At 42.4% G+C, this 21,922-nt stretch overlaps 1 long non-coding RNA gene across 2 annotated transcripts; it reads left to right on the forward strand.

Annotated features, from left to right (window-relative positions):
• Nucleotides 1-11,320: 11,320 nt before the first annotated feature.
• On the forward strand, nt 11,321-14,080 carry LOC148686381 (uncharacterized). 2 transcript variants are annotated; one of them, XR_015949160.1, is made up of 2 exons: nt 11,321-11,425; nt 13,199-14,080. It is a non-coding gene; the product is annotated as an uncharacterized LOC148686381 (long non-coding RNA). The 2 variants fall into 2 exon arrangements; XR_015949159.1 differs by lacking the exon at nt 11,321-11,425 and adding an exon at nt 12,631-12,840.
• The last annotated feature ends 7,842 nt before the right edge of the window (nt 14,081-21,922 follow it).

The raw sequence follows: 21,922 nt of genomic DNA on the forward strand, positions 1-21,922 counted from the left end.
ACATACTTTATTTATTTTATAATGATGCCTACATGTGCCTACTGTGGTACCTTGAAAGAGGCATCTCTTATAGCAGTGGTCACCAATTTTTTTGGATCTGGGGGCACATTCTGAATTTTGAGAAGATGCCAAGGGTACCACGGCTGCCACCTTCAAAAGCGAAGGAAAAGAAAAGAAACGGGAACATAAAATAGTTCAAATATGGGGAAATCGGTTCAGGTGTGTGTGTGTGTGTGTGTGTGTGTGTGTGTGTACACATATATATACATATATATGTACACATACACACACACACATAATCAGAGATAAAAAGACATAATGTGGACTCACAAGTATTTTTTCCCTATCTTGTTGGAGAAGAAAATATGTAATAGAAAAATACAGAAAGGACTCACCAGAGTAGTAGTTGAACAATACTGTTGCAGAGTAATGTTATTTTAAGGCTGACTCATCTACAAGCATCTCAAAACTAGGGGTGTATGAGGACATGATGATAATGATTTTTCTGCCTTTGCACTAAGCCAGCCTCTCTCCAGTCAACCTGGGAGCAATCCATGTGGGCCAGGCAGGAGGGAAAAGTGATAATAACATTGATGCCTCTGAAATGATTCCCTCCCCAAAAAACAACTTGGAAACAATCAGGAATACTGTGGTGAGGATGGTGATGTTGATAATAATGATGCCTCTGCATTACCCCACCCCTCAAGAATGTAACAACTTGGAAACAACCAGGAAAATTCTTAGAATTATTATTATTATTATTATTATTATTATTATTATTATTATTATTATCATCACCACCATTGTGATGTCTCTGTACTGGGCTCCCCCTTTCAAAAAACTTTGGGACAATCCTTGCTGTAGGACATGTAGGAGAGAGAAAAAGGATTGCCATATCCTTACCCTCTGAGTTTAACAGAGGCCTCTCTCAAGCAGCTGGTTGGTCCACGTGCTGGCAGGCAGCAAACAAGTATGGCAACAATAGGAGGCTTGCCATCTTGCCTCCCCCCACCCCACATTTTCAGAAGGCTTATTAAGTAACTATCTGCAGACTGTTTCACGTGGCCAGCAGGCAGCAAAACTATTAATTCCTGGGCTGCTTCCCCTACTCCAAACATATTTTTTAAAGCTTCTGAAGTAGCAGCCTGTCAGCTGCTCCACATGGCTGGCAGGCAGCAAAGCATATGCAGCTGCAGACTTACCAAGGACTAGGAAACAGGACAGTAATAGGAAAAGTGCGCTAAAGGGAAGCTGGAAACTGCACCTCTTTGGGACCCTTTTCCTGCTGTCCAAACAACTCATTTATCAGGCACAGCTCTGACACTCACTGACTAAAAACACTGGCAGGTGGGAGCAGCCGGGCTGGTTCATTTCACGTCGGTTGCTCAGAGCACCTGCACCTTCTGCTTCATAACTTCCTTTCTAGAATGGCTAGAGTCCTGTGAAAGAAAGAAAGAGTTGTGGGTAGGGGCAGCCTGGAGGCACCAGTGAAGGCCTTCTCAGGCACCCGGTTGGCAACCCCCCCCCCAAATAAATAAATAAATAAATCCTACAACATGACTCAGAAGGATGAGTTTCTCTTCTGAGATGTTGCACAGTTTGTAGAAGCACTTAAAACTTGCACATTTTCTAAAAATCTGTGATACAGTAAATCGGAGTCACCTTAATCAGATGGATTGTCTTAAGCATTGCAGCCCTAGTTTAAAATCAACTTTTAAAGTAAAGTTTAGTAAACACAGCGTTTCAGTAACTTCTGCCTAACACTGCAAGCCTTCACAGAAGCAAGATTCATTAAATTCAGTGGGACTAAACTCCTAGATAAGCATGTGTAGGATTGCAGTTTAAGTCAACTGCTGCTGGTAAGTCATGATGATGAACTTGACTCAACTACAAGAAACCTGACAGTAGTAATTGGAGCTTTGCATTAACTGATTTTTTGAATGGTTCAAAACAGTATTTTTAACTGTCTGCTAAAAACTAATGGCCATCTAGCTTAGTTATAACTTAAAGCTGATCCAGGAAAAGATAATGTTCTGTTCTGCTGCTTTCCCTCCACCCTACTCAACGCATCATACGTAAAGTTTCAGGCTTCATATAGGTACTGTTGTATTTGTAAATGGTGTAGCACCTTCTTTTGGTAAGCTGTAGATTGTGTTCTCCTTGAGCAAAAAACTTTTGAAACTTGCTCTTTTGCTTCTGGTCTCTCCCCCCCCCCCTTTGTGGACAGAACATAACCTGTTTTGTCCTAGTTGTGTTTGCACTAAAATTTGTGTTGGAGTACAGAGTCCCTTGTTTTTTGCTTGTGTATCTTGTACCAATGACTAGTGCTCCCTAGGTTCTTAACCAGTTGACAGTGACTGTGAGGTAGGAAAACTTCAAAGCTGCGTATACAAGAAAGTTATACTTGTATGCCAACACTAACCAATTTATCAATGTGTGTTTTTCCTCCGCTTGCTGTGCCTTGTTACAGCTTTTTTGTGCTAATAAAGTACAGTATTTTCAGTGTTATACTTGTATATTTGCTCTTTTATATTTGCAGAGCTTCTCTTGTAGCAGCTAACCATTTTTTTTTAAAAAAAGCTTTATCTTACATTTAGTTTAGCTTGCACAAATGTGCAATTGAATGATTACTTGACATGTCACCAAATTTAAGCATAAATTAAATTCTCTCTAGAACACCCAAATACAGATGTTTCCAAGCATTTGGGGCCATTTCACACGTTGCATGGAGGCAATTGTGGGTTTTCCATGGGATATGCTTGACAACTGGTGCAAATCCCAGCTCTCTAATGTGGATCTGAATGGAGTGTGCTTTTTACACCCACACATTGCATTTTTTGATGTGTGCTTCTATTGAGGGTGTGTACGGTATCTTAAAAACAACAATGTAATGCTTGAAGTGGCCTTTGGTATTCATTGCAAAACCATAGAATACCTATAGCTTTCTAATAGTGGGTCTGCAGTATCTGGCCACTTCAAAAAGGCAATTATATATGGAAAACCCTTCTAGTATAGTATAAACACAATGTGTACATCATCTCATGTACACAAACACAGGTTACACTTGTGTTTGTCCATACATTTCTTAAGCTAAATATATATTCTTCACAAGATGCATTCATTCAAAGGCTTTTGGGCATCTTGGAATGAAATGCAATTCATTTTAATTTTATTTTTTGCTTTCTTTTATTATATAAAAGAGTCATAAGTTATTGTGCATTATATTTGAAGTTTGACATAATAGCTTGTCATTTTTGAAGTGGACCTAAGATCAGGTGATGTTTCTGGATATAATTGGTTCGCTATTGGCCACGTGTGGCAGTGGTAAAGGGCATTATTTATACCCTTCCTCAGCGCCTGGCAAAACAATTGCATTTTTATTTTTGCACTAATGAGTTTGCAAGGAATGGATTGAATAGATGCTACAGAATCAGTGGTTGAAAAACGGTTTTGAAATACTGTGCCAGACATCTTTTATGGTAGATGGCTAGGCTTCAATCCTCTACTGTCCTTCCTGGGAGTCCAACAGAACTTGGTGAGTTTTACTTTTGAGAGATCATATATAGGATTGCACTGTACATTAAGTTAACATTTCAGTATCCACTTGTTAAAATACTACATATTGACAAGACATAATTTATTTTCCGTTCACATTTTAACCAACTCCTAATGTATTATATGCACCTAAATGTGTGCTTTTGTTCAGACGCTTATAACCTTCCTCGCATGGTGATAGAAAGGCCATGTACCCATCTTCTTTCCATGTCCTTAATGTAACCTGTGAGACAAGTAATCCATATAGGAACTTATTTGCCTGGTATCCTATTTTGTGTAATTTTTCTTTCAGAGAAGAACAGAGAGGAAAGAAAGCGTGCATCAGGCCACTGCATAGATAAGATTCACATGTCGAGTGCCCACTGTATTTTAGATATTGGGATGGCAAAACTTGTGTCGCTCACAAGGATTGCTGCTTGTAAGTGTCTGAACCTGGCCAGATTTTTTTTTTTTACCAAAGAGGTTGAAGGAACATGTTGCTGCTTATAATCCAAACTAAAACAATTGAACCAAAGTATCTTCAGCGTAAGCTATTTGGGTATAATATGCAATTCCAGAGATCATGCAATTGTATATAATTCAGCAGCAGTTACTCATACTTTTTTTAATGCAGTGTAGTCTCAATATACAGAATTGTCCAAAGTCTGTCTACTTCAACACCAGATGATCGATATACACCGGAAAGCTATTGAAAGGAGTTTATTTAGACTCCCAGAGAGCACTTTAAAAGGGTTAGTTTGGAAAACTCTCATTAGGCTAGGGCTGAGGAGAACACATAAATGTATAGGAGCCAGCATCAAATTTGAGGTTTCCAGCCATTTAGGATTATCCAACTTTGCATTAATTGTATCAAATGTGCTTTCAAATGCCAGATTTCCAATGTGGAATTTCTTTTTGCTCTGAACATGTAAGTACTTTTCACTAATGTTATATGTAAGCATGTTATAACTGTTGGGTTTGTGTGTGGGTCTGTATTACTGAATATGCAAACTTTTGATTTATGAACTGCTCTAAAACTAGCTGCTTACATTAAAATGGAAAAAAGTAACCAGCATGAAATTGTGCCCAAGTGTACTTTTCCTGCTTTTTCACGCTCTGTCAATTTATGTTAAATTCTACAATTGTTGGATTTTTTTTTTCTGTTGGTGAATGTGTGTTTAGTATGAATTCCTTCAAAACAATTCAAATCACGGACTTGTTTTTTTGTACTACAAGAAACATGTTAAAAGTGTCATTCACATTCAGTGGAAATAATTGCACTTAATTTGTGTAGGAATTTGTTGCTATTTTACGTGCTGCAGTACCCTCCTTGTGCTTAGCCCAGTGGCTCACAAACTGTGGGGAGAGGGCCCCCTGGTGGTGGGAGGGCAGAGTTCATGGAGGGGGGAGGATCTTGCAGAATGCAGAGTGACAGACAGACACCTTCTTCCAGGCAACAGGTTTTAGCATCTCAGCTGCTGCCAAAACTGTCATGCAAACTCTGGAAGCTACAGAGAGATTGGAAACATAGGGATGCTTCTGACCATAGCAACTGCTCTGCCTCCTTTCCTGGCTGGCTAACTTTCATGTGTGAATCTTGAACTGCCTTGTTTAGTTCTCGAAAAATGGACCAGTGCCCCGACCAAAAATCCTTTTCTATTTTATTTTATTGAAAATACCCACACACCACTTCTCTGTTACAGTGGAACCTCGGTTTATGAACACCTCTGTTTACGAATTTTCGGTTTACGAACGCCGTGGACCCATCTGGAACGGATTAATTCACTTTCCATTACTTTCAATGGGGAAATTCGCTTCAGTTTATGAACGCTTCAGTTTATGAACAGACTTCCGGAACCAATTACACCCATGCTTCGGGTTAAGTACTCTTCAGGTTGAGTACTCCGCGGACCCATCTGGAACGGATTAATCCACTTACCATTACTTTCAATGGGAAAGTTCGCTTCAGTTTATGAACAGACTTCGGGAACCAATTGTGTTCATAAACAGAGGTACCACTGTATCTCCAACTCTCTCCCCCCCCCCCAATAGCTTTCAGTCACACTTAAAAACAGCTGCCGTAATAAACATAAAAGGGACGCGGGTGGCGCTGTGGTCTAAACCACAGAGTCTAGGGCTTGCCAATCAGAAGGTTGGTAGTTCGAATCCCCACGACAGGGTGAGCTCTCATTGCCCGGTCCCTGCTCCTGCCAACCTAGCAGTTCAAAAGCACGCCAGTGCAAGTAGATAAATAAGTACTGCTCAGGCAGGAAGGTAAACGGCGTTTCTGTGCGCTGCTCTGGTTTGCCAGAAGCAGCTTAGTCATGCTGGCCACATGACCCGGAAGCTGTCTGCGGACAAACGCTGGCTCCCTCGGCCAGTAAAGCGAGATGAGCGCCACAACCCCAGAGTCACCTTTGACTGGACTTAACGGTCAGGGGTCCCTTTAGCTTTAATAAACAAAACTGTGAATATTAAGCTAAAAAGTCCAAACAGCCAATAAAATTAATAAACAATGTCACCAAACATCTCAAATGGTGCCAAAAGCCCTGGTGAATCCAAAGAGTTTTAACAAGCACCCGAACATCAATTGTGTGGGTACCTGACAGATTTTTCTGGAGAGAGAAACCTGACTGAGGCATGAAATCAGACAACAGTAGGGGGAAGGAGGAGAGCTTAGCAGTTGCAGCTGTATGCAAAGATAGCATTTGCTTAGCTGTGGGGTGTGTGTATGCACTCAAAGGTCGGGATTTAGAAGGGGGGGGGGTTGTCCAGAAAGTTTGAGAAACACTGGCTTAGCTATATACAAGCCCAGTTGCATTTTGATTGACTTTATTTCTGGTGCAACACTGTAAATTTTGAATAACAAGAAAATGATTAAGGAAGTGCTCTGAAGGCTGTCCATCTTGTGAGGAGGAATCTAAAGTTGAGGCCTCTTCTGTACATGCAAAGCTTCAAAGCTGGTTTTGGTCTGCTATGTACACTTTTTTTCTACAAGTAGTTAATGTTTTCTTCTGTGGTCTTGAAGCAGATCACACCTCACCTTGTTAATCAGGGCAAATTGGGCATTACTATTTAGTCTCCAGTAACTTAGGGGCCAGGATGAATGTGTTCCTTCTGGAACAATAAACCATTAGCAAAACTTTTCCTCAGATTTTTGGAAGGAGGTTTGCTGCTCCCTCTCTGTGCCATGTCAGAAAGAGGTAGAAACAAGTGTCACCTAACTCCTGAGAAGGCTTTAAAGAATACAGTGGTACCTCTACTTACGAATAACTCTACTTATGAATGTTTCTACTTACGAATGGAGCTCCGTCCGCCATCTTGGATGCGGTTTAGATAGGATTTTTTCTACTTACGAATTTTTAGATAGGGTTGCTTCGACTTACGAATTTTTTCTCCCAATGCATTCCTATGGGATTCGACTTACAAATTTTTTCGACTTACAAATGTGCGTTCGGAACGCATTAAATTCGTAAGTAGAGGTACCACTGTACCATAAAGCAGGATGTCTCACTGAACTGCAGATATTGTATTTAAAAAACAAAACACAATGTGAGGCTAATGTCTCATTCTGTTGATTCTTTTTGATAAATATGTACAATATGCACAATGGTGGGTTTTTTTTTTAAAATGCAGACCTACTTTGACTTCTTGCTGCAGGTAAGAATTTGGGCTCAGGTTAATAGAAACTCCTTCATTTCTGCAGAGATCTGATTCCTTCCCCTATAAGGTTTTGTTGCTCTAGTAGTGTGGAATCATTATTCCTTCAAATAAGTTAAGCATGCATAATAGGGCTAGCAAAAGCTGACTTCCCTTTCCCGCTTCTTCCTGTTGGTAGTCTTCCTCCCCCTCCCCCCCATCAATAATTATGGGGAGCTGGGGGGGGGGATACTGCCATCGGAGGGAGGAAGTTCTGCCAGTCTGCTTATACAAGTTTAACTCCGTTTATAACATGATGGGTTTTTAACAGCATCGTGTCTGATGTTTGAACTAGATTGGTACAGTTTTACCACGTGGGAATTGCAATCTCAGGCTGGTTTAGAGGTGTGTAAGATGTGCATTATTCTGGAAGAACTGTGATCTTTATTGTACATGTCAGAAAATGAGATTTTACACTGTTGCATTGGAATGCTAGCCTTATGAAAGCATAATTGCTAAAAGACAATGCATATTTTTTTTTCTATCTATAAAAGTAAAACTTAAGAACATACACTCACCCACCCACCCAGACTATGCAGTTCTATTGTGAAGTTCTGGCAATAACGTCGTTATGAAATCATCATCAGCTCTGATAAGCTACTTATGCATTGAAACTCATTTCCTAATAAACAAATAAATGAAAACAAAGTTGTTTGAACCTCTATCACAACAACAATTTTTCCTATCGGTATGGTTTATTCGAGTGTGCAGGTAGATGCAGTAATTGTGGGTTTTTTTATTGATCCTGTATTTATTTATTTTTCCTTTGGTCAAAGGTAAATTTTGAATGGTGACATTTTTCTCTTTCTCCATTTAATAGCTACAGCTTGTATTAAATATCAACTTTTGCTAGACAGAGCATTGGCCTCCAAACAATATCATGGATGGCCTAGTTGTGCTAGTTCCATCTAGCACATTTTAAAAAGTCTATTCAAACCACACATACATTGTGTTATTTCCATAGTGCAGATTTGGGAAAGGATGGCATGGAGGGATTTCCAAAGACTACCAAGTTCATCATGTTAGATGGATTCCAAACTGAATTCCTAGTTCACCACTCTCCGAGACAGTACTCTGTACTAGCACAGTATGGAAACTAGGCTCTAGGATGGGGAAGTATTTTGTGGGAGGAGATTTCCATTCTATGAACAGTAGAATTGTGGGCAAGGCCACCTAATGATTTGGTGACTGAGGTGAGCTTCAAGCTAAGGCCTTTTTGGCTCGCATTCTCAGTTGCTCCTTTCTGCAATGTTTTATGCCAAAATGTCATTGGTAGAGAGAGAGCCAGTTTATTATATACGGTATAAACAAAAAATAATAATCAAAGCACAACTTTGGGAAGAAAATTCTTACCGCATTGTAGTAATTGTCCAAGATTACATTGGTGTGAAGACCTTAGCACAGTAGCAAAGTGGCTTGAGAGTTCACGGTATTACTTAATAGCGCAATTAAAAGTTGGATAACCACATGGTTGTGGGTAGAGAGTGCATTTTGCTCTGCTAGCGCTACCATCGGCAGCAGCTGAACTTTACAATTGGTAGATGATACTTAGGGATTCCATCTGAGCGCAGGAACTTCTTGGCAATAAGCAACTGGTCCTTCGTTCAGCATCTTTCTGTTTATTTCATGTCGTTTTTAACAAGTTTGTTTAATCAACTTTTGTTGCCTCGATGTATTAAGGTGCATAACAAGTTTTAAAACAAAGTGATCTCTAGCCCTTAAAAATTTGGGATCTGATCGTAAAACGCCGTATTTCCTGATAATTAATCAAGTTATTACTAACAGGTTTTTTGAATGGTAGAGCAGCAGCAGCAGCTGTCCCTCTTAAGTTAAGCTGAGCCTGCAATCCTCATCATGAAAAAGCCCCACTGAACCCAATAAAACTATTTTGCAGCGAACATAAAAAGGATTTCATTGCAGAATAAGTGTGAGGTGATGTACTGATTGAGCCTGCTATTTCTGTTTGGAAGAATTAACTTTAGTAGCTGGCCTACTTCGATTGCCAAAGTGATCTAGGAAAAAAAATCATATCCGGCTTTATCGTTAACAACCGATTATGAGCCCTACTCATAAAAATAAATTATGGGGCAGCAGATGCATTAACTGCTTTGCTCAGTACGAGGTGCCCGAAGAGCTTGTTAAGGAGTAGAGCGGAGCTGGTGACTGGTGTACATGGCTGCCAAGTTGGTAGAGCCAATTTAAAAGATGCTGGAAAATGAACATAAGAATAGCGCTGCAAGATCAGGCCAAAGGCCTGTCTGTTCTCACAGGGGCCAACCATAGATCCCTGTAGAAAGCCCACAAGCAGGGCCTAAGGACAACAGTCCTCTCCCTCCAGTTTCCAGCAACCAGTATTATTTATTAAATTTACATTTCAAGATCACAGGGAGTTTAACAGTTAAAAAAAAACACCCAACAAAATGCATTAACAATAACAAAACAACAACAATGTCTCCCATCATTCCTCTTCCATGAATTCCTCTAATCCCTGCTTCAAGGCCAACTGAACTTTGCCACAAGCCGACTGGGGCGGCTTTAAAAGGGAGGAAAATTCATGGAGGAAAATATGGCTATCAATCTTGGCTAGCCATGAATGCCAGTTTCTGGGGGAGTGCTGTTGTGTTCATGGCAGCGGCGGCTGCCAGTTGGTACTCATAGGGCAAATGGCCTCTGACCCTTGAGACAGAACAACAAAGCACTGTGGCGAGTAGCCATTAATTTCTCTTAATTCTCAAGTTGGGAGCAACCATTACATCTTGTGGAAGCCAATTCCTTGAGCTGTGTAAAAAAAAAAAAATACTTCTCCCGAATCTCCCAACAGTTGGCTTCGCTGCATGGCCCTGAATTCTCATATTAATGAGGGAGGTAGAAAAACTTTCTAACTAACATACTCTTCCCCATGCCATGCTTCAACCTTTGCATAAATGCACTTGCAAGTGAAGGTGGGCATTCAGGCTGCAGCCAGGTATGCAAGATAGTGGGAATTTAAGACCACTGTGGTGTTTCCCAGATTATTGGCTGGTTTTCTCAAGAAGGATACTGACAAGCTGGAACGTGTCCAGAAGAGGGCAGCCAAAATGGTCAAAGGCCTGGAAACAATGCCTTATGAGGAACAGCTTAGGGAGCTGGGTATGTTTAGCCTGGAGAAGAGAAGGTTAAGGGGTGATATGATAGCCATGTTCAAATATATAAAAGGATGTCATATAGAGGAGGGAGAAAGGTTGTTTTCTGCTGCTCCAGAGAAGCGGACACGGAGCAATGGATTCAAACTACAAGAAAGAAGATTCCACCTAAACATTAGGAAGAACTTCCTGACAGTAAGAGCTGTTCGGCAGTGGAATTTGCTACCAAGGAGTGTGGTGGAGTCTCCTTCTTTGGAGGTCTTTAAGCAGAGGCTTGACAGGCATGTGTCAAGAATGCTTTGATGGTGTTTCCTGCTCGGCAGGGGGGTTGGACTGGATGGCCCTTGTGGTCTCTTCCGACTCTATGATTCTATTCTATGCCATGCTTCAACCTTTGCATAAATGCACTTGCAAGTGGAAGTGGGCATTCAAGCTGCAGCCAGGTATGCAAGATAGTAGGAACTGTGGTGTTTCCCAGATTATTGGCTGGTTTTCTATTTGTTGGAGGCAAGGGCAGCAAAAAGTCTATGCCACCATCAATAACAGTGGCCAATCAGCTTCTCTGGTGCACTTCCTGATTGGTTTATCTGCAAGTGCTTCAGTTTGATATCACACACACACACACACACACCCCTCTATCATAGTGTGCAACATACATCCTGTCTCTTTGGCAATGGTGTGTATTCCACCTTCATTTTTTATCCCCCTGGAGCTGCTGCTTTTTTTAAAAAAAATATCTATATTTGGGAAAGGAATATATTTTTTACCCCAGGGTCAAGATTAGCTAGCAATCAGTGGGTGGGTTGGCCTTAATTATGGAACATATTCCTGAGTAATGTGTTTTGCAGCACATGCACTTTGGCACAAATCTGTCGCTTCTGCTTTCTGTGGCCTGAAGTGTCGACTCGATTTGGGGAGAGGTATGAATTATGCACTTTGCAAGGAAACGCGGGCTTGGATCTTTTTAGCTTTCTCGTGCAAAACCATTTGAACTTAGATTTTGTACTTTTGTAATTTAGATAGTAGTTATAAACTCATCTTGCTAATGGCTGCTTCAAGTCCTAGATCATGTAAGTAAGCCTTACTTTTACTTCTTCACAAAACAATGTGTTTGTGATTGTTGTTTTTAAGGGGTGGGGGGGTAATGCCAGGGAAAATCCAGTCTGCCTTAAAGCATCCTGGTTTATTGTTTCTAGAAGGTGAACCCAACCTTGTCTTAGCTTCCAAGTTTAAAGCTGAAAAGTATGGTATTCTGCCGATCTCACGTGAGCAAGGAGAGATAAATAACAACAATATAACCTCTCCTAGTGCCTAAATCCATTCCTACAAAGAGCACATTCCAGCAAGGCAAAAACATGGGGGTTGAAGCAGGCGCCAGTGACGTTGTGGCCTTGGGAAGGAGATGTTTCCTGGAGATAATTCTGAGGGCCAGACAGAGAAATCTGCAGGCCTGGGGTTCCCCATGCCCTGAAGTCCAGAATATCTACATATTTCATACGAGATCCTCTGCTGAAGTTACACATGCTTTTGTAGCCTCTGCGTAGTTTGATTTTTCAGTATGCTTCATTTCAAAAAAGAAGAAGCTTTCATCTTTGGTCTCTCCCCCGCACTCCATCCCAGCCTTAGACAAAGATTGCAGTGTTCCTTCAAAGTCTGAACATGAATCTACATCTGGAAACACTTAACTGCAGGGTTTTTTTTTTTTTTTTAAAAAAGCCTTATTCCAGAGAGTCAACATTGAAAATGTGCTTGGTGCTTAAAATGCAAACTAATAAACTGAGATTTCCAGTTAGCCTCCTTGAGCGGAGCTGCAAGCCAGGAGCTTTCTAGGGAGGTGGGTACAAAGTCTGCCTTGAAAGCCAAACCACTCCAAGCTACTTCCTCGGGAGACTAATAACCTGCTGTTGATTAAAACTGAATGTCTGGCAATAACTATTCTCCTCCTATAGAAAGCAAATAATGTGCTGTTTTAAACCAGCCTGAGAGATATGTCTATCATCTTTTTGTGCCCTAGTGGTCAGTTTCTGCTCACTGACACAGCATAACATTTGCTGTAGCACAGTCCAGAAACAGGCATTTGAGTTGAACCAAATTGGGTGCTGGTTATAAGAGACAAGTTTCACCCCAGCAGGCTTGCAGCTGAATGACCCGAGTTCAAATCGTGACACGTCCCGTAAGCGAGTGGACAATGTGCTGGTTGTCAGCTTTCAGCCTCTCCTCCCACTTGACACCATTCTCCAAGGAACTTGGCAAGCTTCCCCCTAGATGGCTGAGACTCCCCACCTTGCTTAAATGCAAGGCTCCTGCACTCTCATTTAGCAAAGAGTTGCTCAGGAACCCTGGGGTGCAGGTTATAAAAGTCTCTGCCAGGTCACTGTGTCCAGGCAGCAGTGATGAAGCAAGTAAGCCCATGGGATGGAGAACCGGTTCTTTTGCAAGAATGATCAAAGGCCCACATTGAAGTCTCGAGGGTCCGAAAGAGCAGGTCAGATTGCATTAGCTTCAAGGGGCTTGGGAAAGGGTAAGATCACGAGGGAGGGGCAGGCATTTCTTGGAGACTATTTACATTTTAAAATAAGGCTCCGGCTACTTTTAATTGGGTTATATGGAGCTGCTTTGGAAAACCATTCAGAAGTGGCAACTGGTGGGAAATGCAGCATCAGACCTTCTGTAGAATATTGGGCCAAGAAAGCAAGCTGGGCAGGCAGTGTGTTGCCAATCTCTGCCCCCCCCCACCCTACCCTTTCTCCATTTGCCTTTAGCAGTGCTGGGATTTGCAGTTGTTTGCAAAAGTTACAGCTTATCTCTGCGCTGTTGGGTAACTTCCTGTGCTGGTTTTACAGACCTCTGGGCGAGCTGGGAAAGGCAGAGGAATGGGTCGAGCTGTTCTTCCACACCCGACAGTTCTCCTGTTTTTGCTTTGGACGAATTTCAAGAAGGATAGGCATGTCGGTCTGTTGCAGTAGAAGAAACAAAGGGGCGAACTGATGTCTTTTTGTGAATTCAGCTGTGGTGGGCAGAAGAGATTGGGTTGGATGAGCTTTCAGAGCCCCTACAAACCATCTGATTCTGTGATTGCAATGGTGGGATTTATGAAACTGGTCAAACCAGTAGGTCTGCTGGGGGATAAGGCTTTCAGCAGCTACAAGCCATAATGGCTCCATGGTCAGAGTGACATAACACCACGGAAGTCCACATTTCCATCAAGTGTAGAAGTGAACATGGAAAAAAATCAACCTTTTACCATAGCACATTACTTTGTTTTATTCAAAACTAAATATATTTTTACGCCGTGCTTTTTTTCCTTAAAAAATGTTGAGGGGGAGACTCTCCTTTTGCCTCAAGAAAATCACCATTTTATAGTTCAAATCGGGGAAAATAAATACAGTAAATGGACAGAAGTACAAAGATTCACAAAATGTTTCGGGGGGGGTGCGCCCCCCCCAGAAAAAAAGCACTGTTTTTATGGCTTTTCTTCTTAAAAGTTGAACGACTAATATAAAACAAAAGAAACACTCCCTCTTCTTAACTGACGCACCACGGCATGCAGCCATTATATAGCACATCAGAGAAAAGGGAGAATCCAGATAATCCAACACAAGAAAAGAAAAATAACAACACAATGTCAGAAATCAAAGCAGCCAAAAGATTTTATATGCTGTAAGAACCCACCTGTGGTTCGCCTTGTTCAAATGTGAAATAAAACAGTTCAGTTCCACCATAAATTAGTCTGTGGATGTATTTTGGATTCATCTTAATCTCTGGGTTTCCAAGAAGAATTCAATTTGGAGCCACCACAGTGCTTTGGAGGTGGTAAAAATCCATTGGAAACTTGGTTGTTTGACAAAGCTATAAAAACAAGATTATGAAGTACTCGGGGGGAATAAAAATGGAGTACATGATTGCCTCGTGTATTTTAAATTTTATTTTTTGGATGATTTCCCCTAGATTTTTGTGTGGTTTAAATCTTATCTTGCTGTTTGCTGGAGACAGCCGTTGCTTTCTTTGTCCAGCATGTGTCTCTTGATTTCTTGGTAGCATTCAAATCAACGGCACTGACGAGGTGTACTCTTGAATTGCGATTGCTCCTTTTGGAACACCTGAGCGAACTGCTGTAACCAAAGCACTAAATATCTTAATTCATAGAATCGTAGAGATGGAAGGGTCGCCAAGAGTCATCTAGCCATCCAACCTTCTGCGGTAGGGAGGAGGGTGAGGTGATGTCTTTGCTGCAAAAGGTAACAGGCAGCTCAGAGCATCTGGGATTAGCTGAGGCTGTGCCATCAGCTCTGTGCGCCCCCCAAATTACAAAGGCGAATTGGGGTGATTCAGAGAAGGTTCTTGCTTTTCTAAGCCAGACCTTGCCATTAGCAAGGCATCTCAAGGCAGATCAGGGACTTCTGCACTTTGGAGTGGGTCTACGGTTTTAAATTTACTAAAAAAGGCATGGCTGTCCTTGACCCTTTAAGAAGCAAAACCACAGCTGGCCAAGGAAGTGCTTAGAGCAGGCATGGCCGAACTCGGCCCTCCAGATGTTTTGGGACTACAATTCCCATCATCCCTGACCACTGGTCCTGTTAGCTAGGGATGGTGGGAGTTGTAGTCCCAAAACATCTGGAGGGCCAAGTTTGGCCATGCCTGGCTTAGAGCTCAGAGAGCAGGAGGGATCTTGCATAGTTAGAGAAAGGTCTGACGTTCTTAATCGCTGCAAATTACTTTCCGATACCACTCCAATTGCTGTGATTAGGGGCAGGGATGTTGAAATGAACCAACCCGAGTTGTTCTTCCCATGGGTTCACATGTGACTTCGTCAGTTTTGTACTAACCATGGTTAAAATCACCTGGCACAATAGCTGCTGGCCTATTTGTCCGAAGTTTGGCAGGTTTCTCATCCAGGGTCCACCTCCCCTTATGTCTGTGTTTCAAACTGATTGCCCACAAAGAACTAAGGGAGGGAACGAGGTGCATAGCTGCCAAGTTATCCCTTTTTTAAAGGGATTTTCCCTTATGCTGAATAGGCTTCCTCGCGAGAAAAGGGAAAACTTGGCAGCTATGACGAGGTGCTTGCTAGGGCTGATGGGAGTTGTAGTTCAGCAACAAGGGGAGGGCCAAAGTGCCCCCTTCCTTCCCCCACCCCCGGCAACCTGCTCCATTGGAACATCAGATCTCCCTGCAAAAGACTTTTGGTAGTGTGGCTGCATCCTCTGATAAACTGCAGGATGGGCTTTCAACGACAGGTGACTTGGCTTTCCTATTTATTTTGCAAACTCACTTTTCCTATTTTGGTATAAATATTTTGCAGACACACTTCACTAAACATACTCTTTACTGTTTGAACAAGCAAGTCTTGGAGAGCCAGCTTGTTTCTACCCAATGAGCAAGTCTCATCCCTCCTCCTGTTAAGTGCCTGTTTCCTCTTCTTACATATTGGGTGGGTCTTCTATAATGTCTTCTCTGCCGCTGCAGTGTGGAGAGGTCTTCTATAATGTCTTCTCTGCCGCTGCAGTGTGGAGAGCAGGCTACATAACAAGCCAACAAACAACATGTGACCCTGGTGCACTTTGTTCCCAGCAAGACCAGGAAAGTTCGGAACACAGCTACCCACCCGCCATCTTGGTTTTATGCTCACTTTTCAGGTTCCCTCCGTAAATCCACTTCATCATGTATAAGAAGAAAAGCACAGGAAACAGCCTTACATTGAGTCAGACAAAATAAAAAAATTCCTTCAGTAGCACCTTAAAGACCAACTAAGTTTTTATTTTGGTATGAGCTTTCGTGTGCATGCACACTTCTTCAGATAACCAGACCCTTATATATATTCAATTGGCCCTCCAAGAATTGTCTACACTTGACTTGCAGTGGCTCTGTTGCAGTAGATCTGATGTTTATTTCCGTGTTTTTTTTTAAGAATAGGAAATAACAATCTTTGAAAAAGACAGTCCTTGTTGTTGTTGTTTAGTCATTTAGTCGTGTCCGACTCTTCGTGACCCCATGGACCAGAGCACGCCAGGCTCTCCTGTCTTCCACTGCCTCCCACAGTTTGGTCAAACTCATGTTCGTAGCTTCGAGAACACTGTCCAATCATCTCGTCCTCTGTCGTCCCCTTCTCCCAGTGCCCTCCATCTTTCCCAACATCAGGGTCTTTTCCAGGGAGTCTTCTCTTCTCATGAGGTGGCCAAAGTATTGGAGCCTCAGCTTCACGATCTGTCCTTCCAGTGAGCACTCAGGGCTGATTTCCTTCAGAATGGATAGGTTTGATCTTCTTGCAGTCCATGGGACTCTCAAGAGTCTCCTCCAGCACCATAATTCAAAAGCATCAATTATTCGGCGATCAGCCTTCTTTATAGTCCAGCTCTCACTACTGGGAAAACCATAGCTTTAACTATACTGACCTTTGTAGGCAAGGTGATGTCTCTGCTTTTTAAGATGCTGTCTAGGTTTGTCATTGCTTTCCTCCCAAGAAGCAGACAGTCCTTATAGACTTTTAAAAAAATCTTTATTGGTTTGCACTTTGCTTTGTATATCCAAGGAGAGACATATTAAAAAACAGAGAAAAGAAACAACTCCCTATGAAAAAAGTAAAGCTCTGTGATATAAAAAATGGAAACCACATCCCATACAGCAGATAGACAAGCAGTAGTGGTGTTAGTAGTGATACATAAATCCAGTAGCCTCCTAAAAGGAAAGTCACTATTAAACCATATGTAATCAGAATCACTGGAATTATTATTCATTTCAAATCCTTGCTTAATTTGATGGAAGGGGATTTCTATTATTTCCTTTTTCTTTTATTGATGCAAGTAATAAAGTCATGCCACACATTTAAACATTTTCAGATATCGAAAGGCTTTTTAATACCCTAAGCAAAATGTGTCTTCCACACCGTGAATCATTTTATAAACCTCTTATCAGGTCTTCTCCTTGAAGTTCTCCCCCCCCCACTTAAAATTATCCATTTATTTATTACATTTTCCTCCCAAGTTGCTCAAAGTGGCATCCATGATTCTCCCTGTTCTCCTTTTTATCCTCACAACAGCCCTGTAAGGTAGGTTGGGCTGAGAGACAGCCGGAGGTCACTCAGTATACTTCATGGCTGAATTTGGCCGAGAATCATACACAGTAATTCTAAAGTTGGAAGGGACCCCAAAGGTCATGTAATACACACACACATACACCACAATGCTGGAATCTTTGGCCCAACATGGGGCTCAAACCCATGACCCTGAGACTAAAAGACTCATCTGGCTCCCCTTCAGATAAACTTGGGAAAGAGATGCCTTCTATTTTCTGAACAGAAAGACAAGAGAGGGATTGTCATCTGATAAGAATGCACACCATCACAACTGTCTCTGTACAAGGCCTCCTTTGGGGTAATAGGCAGCAGAAGCCTGAATCTAAATTTAAGCCTCTTTCCCCCCTTCTTTTCATTTCAATGTGCCCCAGAGGAGTGAAAAAATGGACACAGATTGGAGGGAGTGGGATGGCCGAAGGCCTTGGCACAAAAGTGATGTGGCTTATTTATGAGAAAACAGTGAGTTGTCTTCCTGAAGCCCAAATTTTCTTGGAATTAAACCCGCAAAGTGGGATTGCTTTAATGGACTACACACATGGCTGGCTTGTTCTTTTTTTTTCCCATGAAGGATTGATGGCTAGAAGATCATTGTCCTTGTTGCTGTGCAAAATACAGGCACTTGGAAGCCGACATTCCCTGCTGTCGGTGAAGAAATGAGCTGAGTAAAACAAGTGGAAGATGCAGTAGGGTGACGCTGTGGTCTAAACCACTGAGCCACTTGGGCTTGCCGATCAGAAGGTCGGTGGTTCAAATCCCCAGGACGGAGTGAGCTCCCGTTGCTCCGTCCCAGTTCCTGCCAACCTAGCAGTTTGAAAGTACACGAGTGCAAGTAGATAAATAGGTACTGCTGCTGTGGGAAGGTAAACAGCATTTCTGTGCCCTCTGGTTTCTGTCACGGTGTCCCGTAGCACCAGAAGTGGTTTAGTCCTGCTGGCCACATGACCCGGAAAGCTGTCTGTAGACAAATGCCGGCTCGCTCAGCCTGAAAGCGAGCGCCACAACCCCATAGTCGCCTTTGACTGGACTTAACTGTCCAGGGGTCCTTTACCTTTACCTTTACCATCCTCTACTTTGAAGGGCTGTCAGAGGACTGCCTTCACTTTGAGGGTGTGCTATTGTTTGAAGAACTCTCCATAGATAAAGGACTCTAAGAAAGGAGAGCAAGAAGGGCTTAAAAATTGCCCATCAGCACGTAGCACCTAGGGAGCAGATTGAGCAGGTGGGCATGTCAGTGGCAGCTCACAGTCTTCCCCAATAAGGAGAGATGTATTGTTTTGGGCATCACATGGCAAGGTAGAGTCTCAAGCAAAGATGTGCTTTCCCAAGCCCTCATTCCCCATGTGTTCGCACTCCTGTCTCAGCGACATCTACGCTAGCTTGGTCGTTTCCACAGAATGGAAGATGGCAGCATCCCCAAGAATGTGCTTTACAGGCAGCTGGCTTCAGGCACCAGGCCTTTTGGCAGACCAACTCTGCATGACAAAGATGTCTGCAGGCGTGACATGAAGGCTGGCAACATCAACCCCGCCATGTGGGAATTCCTTGCAGACGACCGCAGTGCCTGGAGACAGGGAGTCAAGTCATATATCCACAGCAGTGACCAGAGGAGGAATGATGGCTGCGAGGAGCGCAGAGAGATAAAACATCAAGGTGCATCTGCAGCAGCACAACCAGACGCCTTCATCTGCCCCAGCTGCAAGAAAGCAGCAACAGGAAATTCCTGACTCCACCCAATGCAGCTAAGTCCAGTGCCACCTAGTGACTAAACTATATAATGTCATTATCCACACCAATTAAAGAAATTGGAGTTGATTAATTGCACAAGTTTTTCGTTGATTAATCTATTTTAAATTTTAAATTTAAATTAAATGAGCAAAGCATGAAACATAATTTTTAATATATATATATAATACATGTATGTGTTATAACAGCCAACTTAGAAGAGGCATTTTCTGCTATATGAGAGAAGAGGTAATTCCTTTTTAATATGGTCATTGCCATCTGTAGTTTTTTTGGGGTTTTTGTAAGTAGCCACATTAAAAACAATTTTTAAAAAGTGAAACCTGCTGCATTAATTAAATTGGTGCACCATTTTAATCAGTTAAAACTTCTTTAAGATTGCACACTTATTCCCACTAAGAAAGACCCACTGAATTCCACGACACTTGCTTCTGAGTAAATATGCATAGGATCGTACAGTATATTGACTAGTATAACTTTTAACGATTATATGCCGTAGCCTTGCAACAAAGTTAATTTACATTTAATAGGCATGTGTGTGTATTTTATGTTTTTAGACAAATGGAATCATGGTTTCAATCTAGGGTTGCCAGACTCAATAGTGGACGGGACTTCTGTGCCTTTAATTGCCCTGCTCTCTTTTGAGTCTGGAAACCTTAAAGAGAAACCAGCAGACCCTTTGTTTAATTTCCAAGCAAAGGGTCTGCTGGTTTCTCTCTAAGGTTTCCAGACTCAAAAGAGAGCAGGGCAATTAAAGGCACAGAAAATCCTGTCCACTATTGAGTCTGGCAACCCTATTTCAATCACTAGGTAAAGGTAAAGGTAAAGGGACCCCTGACCATTAGGTCCAGTCGTGACCGACTCTGGGGTTGCGCGCTCATCTCGCATTATTGGCCGAGGGAGCCGGCGTATAGCTTCCAGGTCATGTGGCCAGCATGACAAAGCCGCTTCTGGCAAACCAGAGCAGCACATGGAAACACCGTTTACCTTCCCGCTGTAGCGGTTCCTATTTATCTACTTGCATTTTGACGTGCTTTCAAACTGCTAGGTTGGCAGGAGCTGGGACCAAGCAATGGGAGCTCACCCCGTCACAGGGATTCGAACCGCCGACCTTCTGATCAGCAAGCCCTAGGCTCAGTGGTTTAACCACAGTGCCACCTGGTTCCCTATTCAATCACTAGTCTGCTTTAAGTATATCTCCAGGATGATGTGAATAATTTTAACAGGGCTCCTGTCTCTTTAATTGCCAAAACCCCACCTGCTCTACGACACACCTGTCCGCCTGCGCCAAAGTGAATGAATCATGATGCATTTAAGAAGACATGTTGGGCTACATCTGCAGATTGATGCTGCTGGAAATAGTTTCGATAGCAGTTCTGAGCCTTTTGCTCTGCAAGAGAAGTGCAATGGTTATACTGTACTCCTATGGCTATGAAACCTAAATGTAAAACTTGTCCCAATCCTATTTACTTTATAGCAACCTGGTGTCCTGAATCCAGCTCATGCAGCTCTCCAAGCTGCAGAGATAAGTGTTATGACTTGCTAGCATCTGATGATCAAGCTTATCCTAAAGGCTCAATAATTAAGTTATTTTCAGGTGGGATTTACTCACATACCTGAAAATTCAGGTTGTGCAGTTACTGTATAGTCAGTTGGGAGGTCTTGTGCTACTCCTGTTTCCCCAAAATATCAGACATTCTGTGACCTGGAAAGTGACAGGAATATGCAGCGGAAACCGTGGGGTAACACTTGGGGGTTGACACAGTGTCATCTAACCTCCCCACAAGCAAATCAGAATAAATTACAATTAAATAGCCAACAGCCGTCTAATCTCCCTGCAAACGGATCAAGAAACAGGTTGTCTGGAAGCACCCTGGATGTCCCTATAAGAACATATGAACCCTATAGGAAGCTTGTGTTGATCTTATAGGGACATCTTCCTGTAACCAAACTTTGGTTCAGACAATAAGTGGGTCTGCTCCTTCCATACAGCACCCTGAAACCCAGAAAATAAATCTAAAAAGGACACAGTGAACGCCTCTTCTAAACAGCCACCAGGAAGGCTACTTCAATCCAAGCAGCAATTATGAATGTCCCTTTTGCGCTAGAAGTTAAACTAACTCTTGTTCCTGCAACAGAGCGAGCTTTTCATGCCGCTGGTGTGTTTCTTTAAAGGTCAAGAGATCTCCAAATACTTGCCTCTTTTCCTTCTTGGTCTGACCTAATTTCCTCTCTACTTGACTGGCAGACTCAACAAAGAGGAAGAGTCATTTCCTTTCCAATCACTGGTGGCGCGGTATTTTGTTTCATCACTGAAAGCACTGGATGATTCCACACTCAGAATTTTCCACCTCCACTCCAAAAGCCCTTTGAGCTTTCCAGACAAGTGTGCTCTGTACGTGTCTTAGCTTGTATCCCAAACGGTAATAGGAATAAGGTGAAACTATATTTGTTTCACCAGGTTCTGGTAGGTCACTGAGATGGTACCCGGCTGCCCTATGAAGACATCTAGACACGCTTGGGTTATAACTCCCACCACCCCTGACCATTGGCAATGTTGGGGGGAGGTGATGGGGATTGTAGATCACAAGTCCCCAACCCCTGATTTAACTTGTGTCCTGCTAAATATATGACCTACCTCTCCGATATCCCAGCCTAGATGCAACACTGCTTGAAATTTATGGCCCAAAGTCGAAAGAAAGTTAGTTATGCTAAAGCAGTCACCCCCCAAACTCAGCCCTCCAGCTGTTTTGGG

This window comes from Zootoca vivipara, chromosome 3, assembly GCF_965207765.1.
Source record: "Zootoca vivipara chromosome 3, rZooViv2.hap1.1, whole genome shotgun sequence".
Taxonomy (NCBI): domain Eukaryota; kingdom Metazoa; phylum Chordata; class Lepidosauria; order Squamata; family Lacertidae; genus Zootoca; species Zootoca vivipara.